The sequence below is a fragment of the Macaca thibetana genome, chromosome 17 (assembly GCF_024542745.1).
Source record: "Macaca thibetana thibetana isolate TM-01 chromosome 17, ASM2454274v1, whole genome shotgun sequence".
In the NCBI taxonomy this organism is placed as follows: Eukaryota; Metazoa; Chordata; class Mammalia; order Primates; family Cercopithecidae; genus Macaca; species Macaca thibetana.
Window position 1 is genome coordinate 21,081,832 of NC_065594.1, and position 13,752 is coordinate 21,095,583.

At 37.6% G+C, this 13,752-nt stretch overlaps 1 long non-coding RNA gene across 2 annotated transcripts in view; it reads left to right on the plus strand.

Annotated features, from left to right (window-relative positions):
- LOC126940400 (uncharacterized) overlaps window positions 1-13,752 on the plus strand; it is a 93,705-nt gene that overhangs the window by 36,689 nt on the left and 43,264 nt on the right. For both annotated transcript variants that reach the window (XR_007720738.1, XR_007720739.1), the window contains one exon: window positions 7,878-8,032. This is a non-coding gene — a long non-coding RNA (uncharacterized LOC126940400). The remainder of the gene's footprint in view (window positions 1-7,877; window positions 8,033-13,752) is intronic.

A 13,752-nucleotide genomic window follows, 5' to 3' on the forward strand; every position in this document is an offset into this window, starting at 1 on the left:
TCCTCCTTGACTTTACTTTCTTCTTTCCTTCTCCACAGGCATTATCCTAGTTCAGGCTATCTTATCTTGCCACCCGCAGTGCTTCTGGATTGACCTCTCTGCCTCCAGTCTTTTTCCAGATATTGCAGAGAGTCATCTTTCTGAAACACACATCTGATCACCAATGATGCCTTGTTGTCCTGTGCATAAACTGCATGCTCTTCAGTGGAATTTACAGCACTGTGCACCATGGCACAGTGGGTCACGGGGAGAACCTCGAAGTCAGGCATATGGGTTCAAAGGATGGCACCATCACTTACTAGCTATGTGATCTTGAATGAGTTGCTTTACCTTTCTGTGTCTCAAGTTATCTCAAAATAGAGATAATAATAGTACTTCATAAGATTGTTGTGAAGAGTAAATGTGATGATGCATGTAGATTTCTTTGACCGGAGTCTGATATATATTAAGCATTTCAAAATGTTAACTACTGTGACCACAACTGCTGCACAGCTAACTATAGATGCCCTAATAGCCCACTGCTGTTGTGGCTGGGGTACTGGCGAAAGGATTAGGTTGTCTAGAAATCTTTCTTCCTTCAATATCTGCAATGAAAATGGAACTGAAGGATATTAAAGAACTGCATCATTTCTGATTCCCAATCTAGGAAAAATACTAAGGAGATGATACCAGCATCTGGAGTGGGTGTGCATGGGAGGGAAAGGAGGAGGTGAAGATATGACTTGATGTATCACTTCAGCTAGAGATGTAATGCAGTGGAGTGGTTTTTACCACAGCTGAAACCAAGAGTGAAAGATGAATTTAACGGGTTCTAGATCAGTATAAACCAGGCTGACTTTCTCTAAGTCCAGCAGTGCATAGGGGCACCAAGCCTGTAGAAACTGGCATGGTTTCTGGGCTGTACAGACACTAATATTTCACACATTTGTAGTCGCCACCTTGTTGCATCAAAACCTCATTATTTGGACTCTGCAGCTGTAAACAAAAATTCTGTGACTTTAAAAAATGCAATATATAAACTGAGTATAGGGAAAGTAATTACGTTTCAAAGGATAGCTTTCAAAATTTTGTAATGTTTTCCATCTCTAAATTTTCTTAGCCTAAATAAAAGCCTTTATATTCCTGAGGGTCCATTATCTTATTATTTTAAAGTGAGCTTTCTAGAACTATACCATTTTTGTATAAAAGTTAATTAGATAAGGCAGCCTCGACAGTTTTTTCTTATCTATTTATATGAATGAGACCATCCTTTGAAAAATGTGCGTTCTGTAGTGGCCCACTGAAGGGAAATTAGACAAATGCAGCCAAGAGAACCCTTGTCACACCGACCAGCCAAGGTGATAAGAATGCCAATTAAATGCTCACCTGGTTTGTTTCAAGATGGGAGTGTATTTATTTCATTCAAAGATTTCTTGGATTCACCTTCTAGAAGATTCCTGTGTTTGGGATTGCCCTAGATCAGTGGTTCTTAGCCAAGGAGGATTTTGCCTCCAGAAGACATTTGGCAATGTCTGAAGATGTTTTTAGTTTTCACAACTAGAGGGGTGGGTGTTATAGGCATCTACTGGGTAGAGGCCAGGGATGCGCTGAACATCCTACAATGCATGGGACAGGCCACCACAGTAGAGGACTGTCCAGCACCAAATGCAGTTGTGAGACCCTGGAATAGATGTTTTTGGCCTAGCAGGATAGTCTGGGTGAGGCTTCTTCTGGTGCTTATCCTGAATATCCATCCAGAATAGCTCTAGATAGGGCTTAGTCCAAAAAGGTCTCCAGTGAACTCTCGGGGCTAGGGAAATAAGTTTTCTTGTTATTCCCCTAAAATCTCCCTCACTTGTTTACTGAGTTCTAAAATTATATCAAAATTTGAAATGAGGTTTAAATTGTGACTATATCTGAGAAGGAGGACAGGTTGACTTCAGTTAAAAAAAAATACATGGACAGTTACATTTTTTTTTCTTTTCTTTTCTTTTTTTTTTTTTTTTTGAGGCAGAATCTGGCTCTGTTAACTGGGCTGGTGCCATCTCACTGCAACCTCTGCCTCCCAGTTCAATTGATTCTCCTCCTGAGTAGTTGGGATTACAAGCACGAGCTACGTGCCTGACTAATTTTTGTACTTCTAGAAGAGATGGGGTTTCACCATGTTGGCCAGGCTGGTCTTGAACTCCTGACCTCAAGTGATCCACCCTCCTCAGCCTCCCAAAGTGCTGAGATTACTTGTGTGAACCACCACGCCCAGCCTATAATTTTCTTGACGAGCAATTTTGATGAGGTAGGGAGAACACAAAGTCCCTAGGCAGGGTTGCCAGATTTAGCAAATAAAAATACAGAACATCCAGGTAATTTGGATTTTAGATAGTCAAGAAATAATACTTTAGTGTATGTCCCAAACATAAGACGTATTTATACTAAAAAGTTATTTGCTGTTTATTGGAGCTTCACATTTAATTGGATATCCTGTGTTTTATCTGGTCACTCTGTGTCTGAGTGATTAGAGAAGGTGAAGGTAATTCTTGAAGAATAGAAAAGAAGCCCAAGAGTTGGGGGCCTATAACATGTATTGCAGCTGTGATCAACTTATTTAATCTCTCTGTTCTTGAGTTTTGTCAGGTGTTAAATGGGGGTAAAAATAGTACTCACTTTATAGAGAAGTTATGAGGATTGTTCGTTAATACATATAAAGTACTCAGAAAAATACCTGACTACGTAAAAACATTTTCCATGTTAGCTATTATTATTATTATTAGGACTGTAAGTATTATTCCAGGGCAACTGGGTGCATCTTGGTCTGGTCTTTTCTCTTTTGGACTACTGAAATTACTTTTATCATTTGGAAGGGTAGCAAGTGAGGAATCCCTTCCCCCAGCTTTTCCAAGGGAGTTATACATGTGGCTATTATTTGGTACTACTATTGGGTAACAGACAACCTCCAAACCAAGGCACCCATTTTGCCTTGAGAAAGATTAATTGCCAAGAAGAACCATCTGCATTTCAGAGTAGCCCCATGTTTGATTTCTGCCAGTTGCCAACCTGACAGTACTTGCTTTAATCCTGTCAGATATCAAAGGTGAGTTACAGTCACTGTGGAGAAAGAATCTGTGTCCGTACAAGATAATTTGTCACGCTGATTCTGCAGTGAAGAATGATTAGAGTTCTGGGTAGAGCAGTTTTCCTGTGGATATCTGAATCCATATCTATAGCTGAATGTAGCAAAGAGTTTCTTCGATATAGGGTTTAAAAAAATCCTTTTCACAGAGATGTCTGAAGTATTCTATTCTTCTTTTCAAAAACCTTTAGTAACTTTTTCTTACCTACAGAATAATAGAATTGTATGAGATCACCCAACATCTGAAGGGAGACCAGGGTAAGATTAACCCGGAAGAAACCTAAGAAGGAGTACAGGAGAAGAGGGACAGAGTTTTATCTTGAAGCCAATGGAGAAGAGCATTTCAAAATAGAAGGATGGGTAAACAGTGCCAAATTCTTAGGGTTAGGAACCTGTTGGGAGGGAGTTTAAGAAGACTTTTGATCTAGATGATTACATAAATTGTTACTTTGACACACTTTTATCTGCTCCTAACACACAGTAATGACAGCTAAAATATAAAAGAAGAAAACTCAAAAGATACATTTAAGCTAAAAGATATAGTCACTGAAATGAAAAAAACAAAAGCAAAAATCCTCACTAGGTATAATGAGTTATAGTTTTAACACAGTTAAAAATAGCATTAGAAATTCGGAAGATAGTATAGAATAATAAACCCAGAAAACAGAACAAAAACATAAAGAGATTCAGAAATATGAAAAAGGCGTTAAGAGACACAGCAAGTAGATCTATGATTTTCCATATTTTTAAGAGGAGTTCCAAAGGAAGAGACTGAATAAAATGCTAGATATTTTAAGAGGTATTTTACATTTTTCCTGAATTAAAGACATGACTCCTCATAGCAAGTGTGCACTTGTGAACTCAAAATTACAAGTAGGACTAGTAAAGATAAATTCACATTGTTGTGGGTTGAATTGTGTTCCACAAAAGATATGTTGAGGTCTTAACCTTTGGTACCTGTGAATCTATTTTTGCACATAGGATCTTTGGTGATGTAAGCAAATCATACTGGATTAGGATAAGCCCTAATTCTGTGAATGGTGACTTTGTAAGAGGAAGAAGAGGGATATTTGGACACACAGATACAAAGGAAACACAGGGAAGAAGTCCATGTTAAGGGAGAGACAGAGATTGAAGTGATGCAGCTGCAAGTCAATGAACACGAAAAATTGCCAACAACCATAAGAAGTTAGGAAAGAGGCAAGGAAGGATTCTTTTCCACAGCCTTCAGAGAGAGCATGGCCCTTCTGACAATGTGTGCTATAAAACCCTTTGAGAACAGTTTGACAATTTATTAAAAGACTAAAGATACACTTACCATACAACTCAGCCATTTTACTCCTAAGTATTTATGCAAGGTAAATGAAAACATGTACACACAGAGACTTGTACATGAATGTTCATAGCAGCTGTTTGTGTAATATTCAAAACCTCCCAAAGTGCAAATAGCCATCAACTGTTAAAATAAATAAATTATGGTATATCTATGCAGTGAAATAGTACTCAGTGATGAAAAGGAATGAACTATTGATATACACAATTGTCAGGATCCATCTCAAAGTCACTATGCTGAGTGAAAGAAGCTAGGTATAACAAAGAATACATATCAAATTATTCCATGTATTATATGTAACATTTTAAGAAATGCGAACTAATACACAGTGACAGAAAGGTAAGTAGTTGTGTGAGGACAGGGGTGGAGGGAGGTATGGATTATTAAAGGGTACCAGGAAATTTTGGGGATGATAGAAATGTTCATTATTTTGATTGTAGTGATGTTTTCAAAGGTGTATGCATGTGTCAAAGTTCATCAAATTGAACCCTTTCAACAGGTACAGTTTATTGTATGTCAATTACACTTCAATAAAAAAGCAAAAAAAAGTATACTCATTAAAAGATATATAAGAAATGAATCAAAACCATAGACTGGTGGAAAATATTTGTGATACCTGTATCTGACAAAATGCTTAGATCTGGACTGTATAAAGAACTCAACTCAAAAATAGAATGATTAGTGACACAAAAACGAATGAGTTATGAAAGGCCAGTAAGCTCATGTAAGGCTGCCCAACGTCATTAGACGTTAGGGAAATATAAAAATCACAAGGAAATACCACTTCATACTAAGTAAAATAGATAAAATAAAAAAGATACACAATAAGAAACGTAAGCAAGGATGTGAAGCAACTGTGATTCTCATACATTGCTGCTGAGAAAATAAAATTAGGTAATCTGAAAAACTGTTTTTCAGTTTCTTCTAAACTTTATTATGAAGTTAAGTATATACCTACTCCATGACTTATAGGTATTTACACAAGAGAAATGAACACATATGTCCATAGAAAGGCTTTTATGAGAATATCAATAGCGGCTCTATTCATAATAACCCGAACTTGAAACAAGTAAAATGTCTCTCAACAAGTAGAATAGATAGGCCAATTGTGGCATATTTAGGCATTAGAATAATACTCAGCAGTAAAAAGGGAGGAACTACTGATACACGGAACAACATGAACACACTTCTAAGACATTATTTTGATTAAAAGAAGCCAGCTGCAAAAGATTCTATTACTACATTTAAGATGGAAATAAAAACAATGGCTGCCTATGGGATGCTGGCGATGCTGGTGTGGGGGGTAGGATTCAGCAAAGGGGCAGGAAGAAACCTTCTGAGGGATAGAAATGTCCTATATCTTGCTCTTAAAATCTATGTATTTTGTTGTAGGTAAGCTGTACCTCACTGAAAAAATATTTTAAAAAGCAAGGACCAAAGAGCTAATGCAAATGTGATGAAATGTTGGTAATTGTTGAATCTGGGGAATGGGCTTATGGGGATTTATCAAACCATTCTCTTGACATCCTAATCCCCAGAATCTGTGAATATGTTACCTTACATTGCAAAAGGGAATTTGTATTTGTGACAAAGGTTAAGGACCTTGAGATGGGGGAGATAATCCTGAATGAATCCTTAAAAATGGAGAACTTTTCTTGGCTATGGTCAGACGATGTACGACTATGGAAGAATGGTCAGAGATGAAACATTGCTGGGTTTTGAAGACGTAGGAAGGAGCCGCGAGCAGGGAACAGGGGTGGCCTCTAGAAGCTGGAAAAGGCAAGAAGAGGGATTCTTCCTTCTCTGCTCCATAAATGCACCCCAGTCAACACTACGATTTTAGTTCATTAAGACCCATGTCGAACTTCCAATCTACAGCAATGTAAAACAATAAATATGTGTTGTTCAAGCTACTAAGTTGGTCACAATTTGTTACAGTAGCAAAAGAAAAGCAATGTATGCATATAACTGATAAAATATTGATATCAATAATATATGAAATATATGAATAATTCCCACAAATCAATAAGAAAAATGCGCAATACAAAATGAAAACAGGATATAAATAGAACATTAACAAAAAATAAAATGCAGAAATGTCTATTCAATTCCTGTGCCCATTTAAAAATCAAGTTATTTGATTTTTTTTGTTGTTAAGTTGTAGGAGTTCTTTATATATTTTGGACACCAACCCCTTATCGAATATATAATTTGTAAATATTTTTCCCATTCCATAGGTTGTCTTTTCACTGTGCTGATTGTGTCTACTGATGAACGAAAGTTTTTGAGTTTGAAAGAGTCTCATTTACCTATTTTGCATCTGTTGCCTATTTCATGTCATTTCTAAGAAATCATTGCCAAATTCAATATCATAAAGCTTTCCCCCCTTTTCTTCTAACAGTTTTGTAAGTTTGAGGTCTTACCTTTGGGTCGTTAGCCCAAGTTAATTTTTGAACATGGTGTAAGATAAGGGTTCAATTTCATTCTTTTGCATGAGGATATCTAGTTTTCCCAATACCATTTGTTGAAGGCACTGTCGATTTTTGGTATTTTCAAATAACTAACTCTTAATTTTATGTAGTTTTCTATTGTTTTCCTATTTTCTATTTCATTCGTCTCTGCTCTAATCTTTATTTTCTCCCTTCTGCTAGCATTAGGTTTAGTTTGTTTTCCTTTTTCGGGTTCCTTGAGGTGTACAGTTAGGTTTTTAATTTGAGATCTTTCTTCTTCTTTTAATTGCATATGTTTATAGCTACAAACTCTCCTCTTAGCACTGCTTTTCCTACATCTCGTAAGCTTTGTTTTTATTTGTCTCAAGATATTTTCTAATTTCCCTTATGACTTCTTTGATCTATTGGTTGTTTAAGATGGTGTTTTTATTTTTTTTATTTTTTATTTTTATTTTTTTAATTATTATACTTTAAGTTCTAGGGTACACGTGCATAACGTGCAGGTTTGTTACATATGTATGCTTGTGCCACGTTGGTGTGCTGCACCAAGGTGGTGTTTTTAAATTTCCACTTATCTGTGTATTTCCAGTTTTCCTTCTGCTATTGATTTCTAGTTTATTTTTACCACTTTTAGAAAAAGATAGTTTCTGTAATATTGATCTTTTAAAATTCGTTGAGCTTTGTTTTGTGGCTGTATTTTTTTTAAGGAAGGACAGCTTAATTGCTTTTAGGTCCTGCATATGAAAATTCAAATTATAGTTATGTGTGAATTCATGGACACAGCCATTGTTGTTACATCTCTCAATGGGGAATCTGGGAAGTATTACATAATCATGAATCACAAACACAAATCCTAAGTTAAGTCATCTATTTTACAACCATTCACTCAATGAAAATTACGTATGGAACCTACAGTCATAGTCTCATAAAGTTATGTATTGGTCAAATTGGCCTTAGTGGTCACTTAATGTGTTCCCTTATGTTGCAGATGCAGAAAGAAGGAGTTCTGCTTCTTCCAAAGGAGTGACTCCCAAAGGAGCAAGAATTGACCATAGGTTATGGCTTGGATTATAACACACTAATGTTGTCTTTGAGGCCATCCACTGACGTCCTCACCCATGGCATAAGCAAGTTTTTCTGAAGGTATTATTGGATGTTTACAATTTCCATAGTCTAAAATTCAGAACTGTTTTCTAACTAGATTTATTCTTTAGAGAAGTTTTAGGTTCACAGCAAAATTGATCAGAAAGTATAGAGAATTCCTATACCTTCTGCCCCCATACAAGCACAGCTTCCCCAACTAGCAACATCCTGTACCAGAATGGTGCATTTGTTACAATCAATTAACCTAAACTGAAAAATCATTATCACCCAAAGTCCATAGTTTAAATTAGGGTTCACTCTTGGTGTTGGTATATTCTGTTTTAAAAAATATGATATTAATACTTATATAAAATTTACCACTTAGCCATTTATAGCATACAGTTCAGTAGTGTTAAGTATGTTCACATTGTCGTGAAACAGATCTCCAGAACTTTTTCATTTTGCAGAATTGAAACTCTATACCCTTTAAATAACAACTCCATTTTTCCTCTTCTCCTCAGCCCCTTAGTAACCACCATTCTACTTTCTGTTTCTATGAATTTGACTGCTCTAGGTACCTCATATGAGTGGAATCATACAGTATTCATCTTTTTGTGACTAGATGATTTCATTTAGCGTGTCTTCAAGGTTCACCCATGTTGTAGCATGTGACAGGATTTTCTCCCTTTTTAAGGCTGAATCATATCCCGCTGTATATACAACATTTTGTTTATCCATTCATCCTTTGATGAACACTTGGGTTGCCTCTACCTTTTGGCTATTGTGGGAATAATGCTGCTGTGAGCATGTTGAGACCCTGCTTTCAATTCTTTTGTATATATACCCACAAATGGGATTGCTGGATCATATAGTAGTTCTATTTTTAATTTTTGAGGAATTACCACACTATTTTCCATAGCAATTGCACCATTTTACAGTCCTACCAACACTGGTTCCAATTCCTCCACATCCTTACCAACACTTGTTATTCTTTTTCTTTCTTTTTAAATAACAGACATTCTAACAGGTATGAGGTGTAGAATTTAAAACTTGTGAATCTCTCTCATGGACTTCTTTCTCGTGACTGAACTTCCACAGAATTTTGTTTTTTCATTGTGTTAGGGTTAACTGCCAACTTCCTATTTAGGATTAGGACAAAAATTCTACAGACAAAATATGGGGGAAATGACATGTTTCCTAAGGAAGAGAAATAGACTTGTGAGATATTATGTATCAATGACTTATTCCTAAAAAGCTTTAAATTAGGGCAATTATCCTGGATTAGCCAGGTGGGCCAGATGTAATCATATGAGCCCTTGAAATCATAAGAGGAAGGTACAGGGGAAGTCAGAGGGCTGTGAAGTATGAGAAGTGCTAAATCCACTATTGCTGGCTTCAAGACAGAGGGGAAACATGGGAACCATGAGAAGGAAATAAATTCTGTTGACAACATGAATGGACCAGAGAGTGGAGTCTCCCTTAGCGAGCCCTGATACCCTGAGTTTGGACTTGGGAGATCCTAAGCAGAATCCCAGCCAAGTCTGCTGGACATCTGACCTATAAAACTGTGAAATAATAAATGAGTGTTGTTTTAAGCTGCCAGGTTTGTGGTAACTTATTGTGGCAGCAATAGAAAACCAAAGCACTAGATACTCATTATATGTGTTGAAAACAGTAGAATGTTTTCTCCAAATGAAATATTTGGATCACTGCAGAGCTTCTTTGGTCACATCTAGGGAGTGTGTGTGAGACTCCACTGAACATCTCTTCCAGGCATCCCCTGAAAGCATTTGAATAGATTCAGGTGTAGACATCCTATGAGTGGACCTGATCTCAATACTTAACTGCAGTGCACTGTGGCTTCTGTTACTTCATCATTCTCACTGGACTGTATAGTCCATAAGGGCAGGAGCCATTTCTTCTCAATTTTCCTTCCCTAAGAGCAAAACACAGTGCTGGCACAAGGTAGGCACTCAATAAACATTTTTATGAATGAATGTTAAGAGAGTTTGACAACTTATGTCTCCAGAGGACAATATTGGTTATGGGTAGAGGCAGAGCAAAGAACTAGAAGCACAGCAGTGAACAAGATAGGGAAGGATAGAATTTAATGGACAAAGGAATGTACAGTTTAATACATGCATATAAAAAATTTCCATGATATATTTCTCCTACCGCCACCACCAGCGGAATCAATTTCAGGAAGTAGGCTGACCATTGCATAAGTGGCTTGTGAAACATCACATCATAGCTCACATTCCCAACAACTTGAATAAATATGTGTATGTGTGTGTAGTTTACCCCCCAAGGACAATTCTCCTGGCTTCCCTGCAGCTGAAGTCAGATTCGTGTTTAGTAATCTCGTGGTGACTATGTTTTCCCTGCGGGAATAGAATACACCAGGGTTGATGCCCCCCATGTGGAGAGGAGCTGAGACTCCGTGCAGCTTGGTGAGTTGTGGGTACCCAGACAGTCCAGGGAACTTGGTTCAAGCTCCAAGAACATGGAGATGGCCTGTGAGGCTGCGGCAGGAGAACACATACTACTGGTTATACCCCAAAGGCAAGCCAGAGGCAGGGGCTGTGAAGATGGCAAGCCACAGAGGTCTGTGAGGAAGGCAAGCCATAGGAGCATGCAGCAACTGGGAGGAACCCTAAGCACACACACCCCCAACTCATTTTTACGAAGACTGACTCTGTATTGAAAACTAATTAAATAAATGCCAGCCCATTCTCTTTTCTCAGTGCACTTCTTACTATTTTAGTCACTGTAATTGAGAGTAGAAACAATCTCCACTGTGCCTGAAAAACAGCTCTTGGCCACTCTATTTTACATGATGTAGAAAAACATGAGGTGAATGTGACAACTGGCCTTCAAGGAATGACAACTGGCTGTATATCCAGTTTCACTGGTTTCACTCTGCAGTTTGTGATTTGTGCAGTTAGTGAAGTAGATCGCCACATGCTTTCAGGGTTTTTGTTGCCCCTGGTGCTGGAGCAGAGAACTATTATCAGGAGTGCATTTTATGACTTCAATCTAGGTTGTGAATTTGGGTCAGCCATTTGACCATTTAAAGTCTCCACTTCTTGTTATTAAACAAAACAAAACAACACAACAAAACAGAATAAGTCAAAGAGGAGATGAGAGGTGGAGGAACTTGAAAGTGCTTGGTTTTAAAGCTAGCTTCTGGACTTTTCTTATTTGATCACTTGATGATTTTGTCTACTTTCCATGAAGTCTAAATTTTATGGTGGGTTTGGAAGAAACATGTCTTTTATATTTGGGCAGATCCACGTTTTGTGGAACTTGAGCCTTAAGCAATGTCAGAAACTGTCTTTAAGAAAAAGAATACAGGCCGGGCATGGTGGCTCATGCCTGTTATCCCAGGTCTTTAGGAAGCCGAGGAGGGAGGATCCCTTGAGGCCAAGAGTTTGAGACCAGCCTGGGAAACATAGAAAGACCTTATCTCTACAAAAATAAAAAGTAAAAAAATTTAACCAGGTATGGCAGAGCACACTTGTAGTCCCAGCTACTTGGGAAGCTGAGGCAGAAGGATGGCTTGAGCCCAGGAGTTAAAGGCTGCAGTGAGCTATGGTCAGGCCACTGCACTCCATCCTGGGTAAGAGAGAGAGCTCCTGTCTCAAAATAATAATAATAATAATAATAATAATAACAACAACAATAAGAGAAAGAAAGAAATAATTTTAAAAAACACAAAGGTGCCTACATTGGCAAATTTTACAAAAATATATGACCCTGTGAACACATCATCACCTCCAGGGCCCAGGAGTAGTCTGTGCAGTTGAGTGGCCCTGAATCTCGTGCTTTATGAATTCCTGGTCAATCCACATCTGCATCTACACATGAGAATCATGTTGCTTCCCTGAGAAGAATGCAGTGTGGCAAGAACAAAATACTGTATTAGTCCAATCAGACCTAAAATGAATCCCGCGCTTTTACAGATGAACAAAGGAGGAAACTGGGGTTCAGAGAGGACAAGTAACACCCAATATCACATATACAATCAGTATTAGAATCTGCTTCTTTTAACTTCAGTTTTCAGACTGGTATTTCTGCTGTTTCCAGGAAAGCTTGTAAAACCAGAGAAAACAATAGGAGTAAATATGTTACAGTCTGTTTTTCCTTATAGAGGTACTGTATACACACAGCCAACAAGGAGGATATAGCCAACCCAGTAGAATCTGAGAAAGGACGAATGAGAGATTTTGCATCATCTGATCCCTTCCCTCTTTCCTGTTTTCAGAGGTTTACAAGGTGTGACTGCATGCTTTTTTTTTTTTTTTTTTTTGTCAAGTTCAAAAGGACATTCATATCCAAATGAATGTTATCTTCTTGTTCCTTTCAAAGAAGATTCTTATTCCAAATTGCTGCCATTTTTAGAAACTTCTTTTTGGACTAACATTTTGTCAGTTTGAGTCACCCAACAAAATCAGTCCTTCAGGCATTTTTGTGTCTTCTTCCTTTCTTCTCTCCCTTCTTTCCTTTTTAATGAAAAAAACATATTATCCAGTTTATTCACCAGGCTTGGTGCTAAAATGATTTTTAGATGTTTCCAAAAAAAATCATGGCCATGATTAAAGGTTTAAAATTTGGTGTCATAAAAATATTAAAAATAATTTGATATAGATTCTGAAGAGGACTATAGTTTTCACCTAAAACCTGCAGCAAGAAGGGAAAAATTTGTTTTAAGTTCAAGGTAGGTAGGATTTATATCTTCTTATATTAAAAAGACCTATGCAAGGTGGAAGAACATCTGACATGTGCCAGGCATTGTTCTAGATGGCTTCATGTGACACTTCTTACAATAATTTGCACTTATTCCTCCAACCTTAGGGAAACTGAGGCACTGAGAAGTTAGAAAACTTTCAGTGGTAGAGATGAGGTTAAAACCTAGTCTGCTAGTTCCCAAATCAGCGCTCTTTCTCCCAGTCAACATACTTTACCTTATGCAGTCATCTACATGAATGTCTGCCTTGAATTCACAGTGGGTCCGCCAGATCCTATGTACTCCCAGCATAGGTTATAACCAGGAAGGGAAGTCACAAAATCATCCTCAAAGAAGTTCAGGCCAAGGCCACCTGCCAGCCTTCAGGGAGAATTCATGAGTTAGAAATTACCCAAGGACAGCTCTGGGAAAAGATGTAAAGCCCTTGTTGGTTTTTTTCCCTCACACAGAATGGCTTGAAACCTGTTTATTTCTCTGATTTGTTTCTGTCTGTCTTTGCCACCACCCCCCTCAGGCATAGTTATTTTCACAATTATCCACATCCCTTCCAGCCCAACAAATCTCTTCTTCCAGAATAATTTTATGTTAACTCCTTTAGTCATTGCTTTGAACCTCATTTCAACATTGACTGTACCCTATTTTCCACCTTCTGCATTCCTAGTATTCTTTATTTCATGGGAATAAGCAATATAAGCAATTATGTATATATAGCAAATTCGACTGGAGCCTTCTCTCAATAACCAAGCTCTTCCTCATCATACACTGAAGTGTGGTGATGGTGAAATTTAGAGAAAGACATTTGAATGTCAGCATAGTAGTACTGACAGAGATTAAACCCCAGACATTTAGGTCAACTTTTATCTTGAGGAGTGGTCCTTGTGCATTTTGTACATATTTTCTGATATTCACCCACATTATTTATCTTGGAATGACCCATATGCTGAAATAAAGGTCTTTTGAGAGGAGGGCATCTCTTCAACTCCTGCCAAGGGTCAACAAGTAGGAACATAGGGCTTTATACCAAGGTGGACCT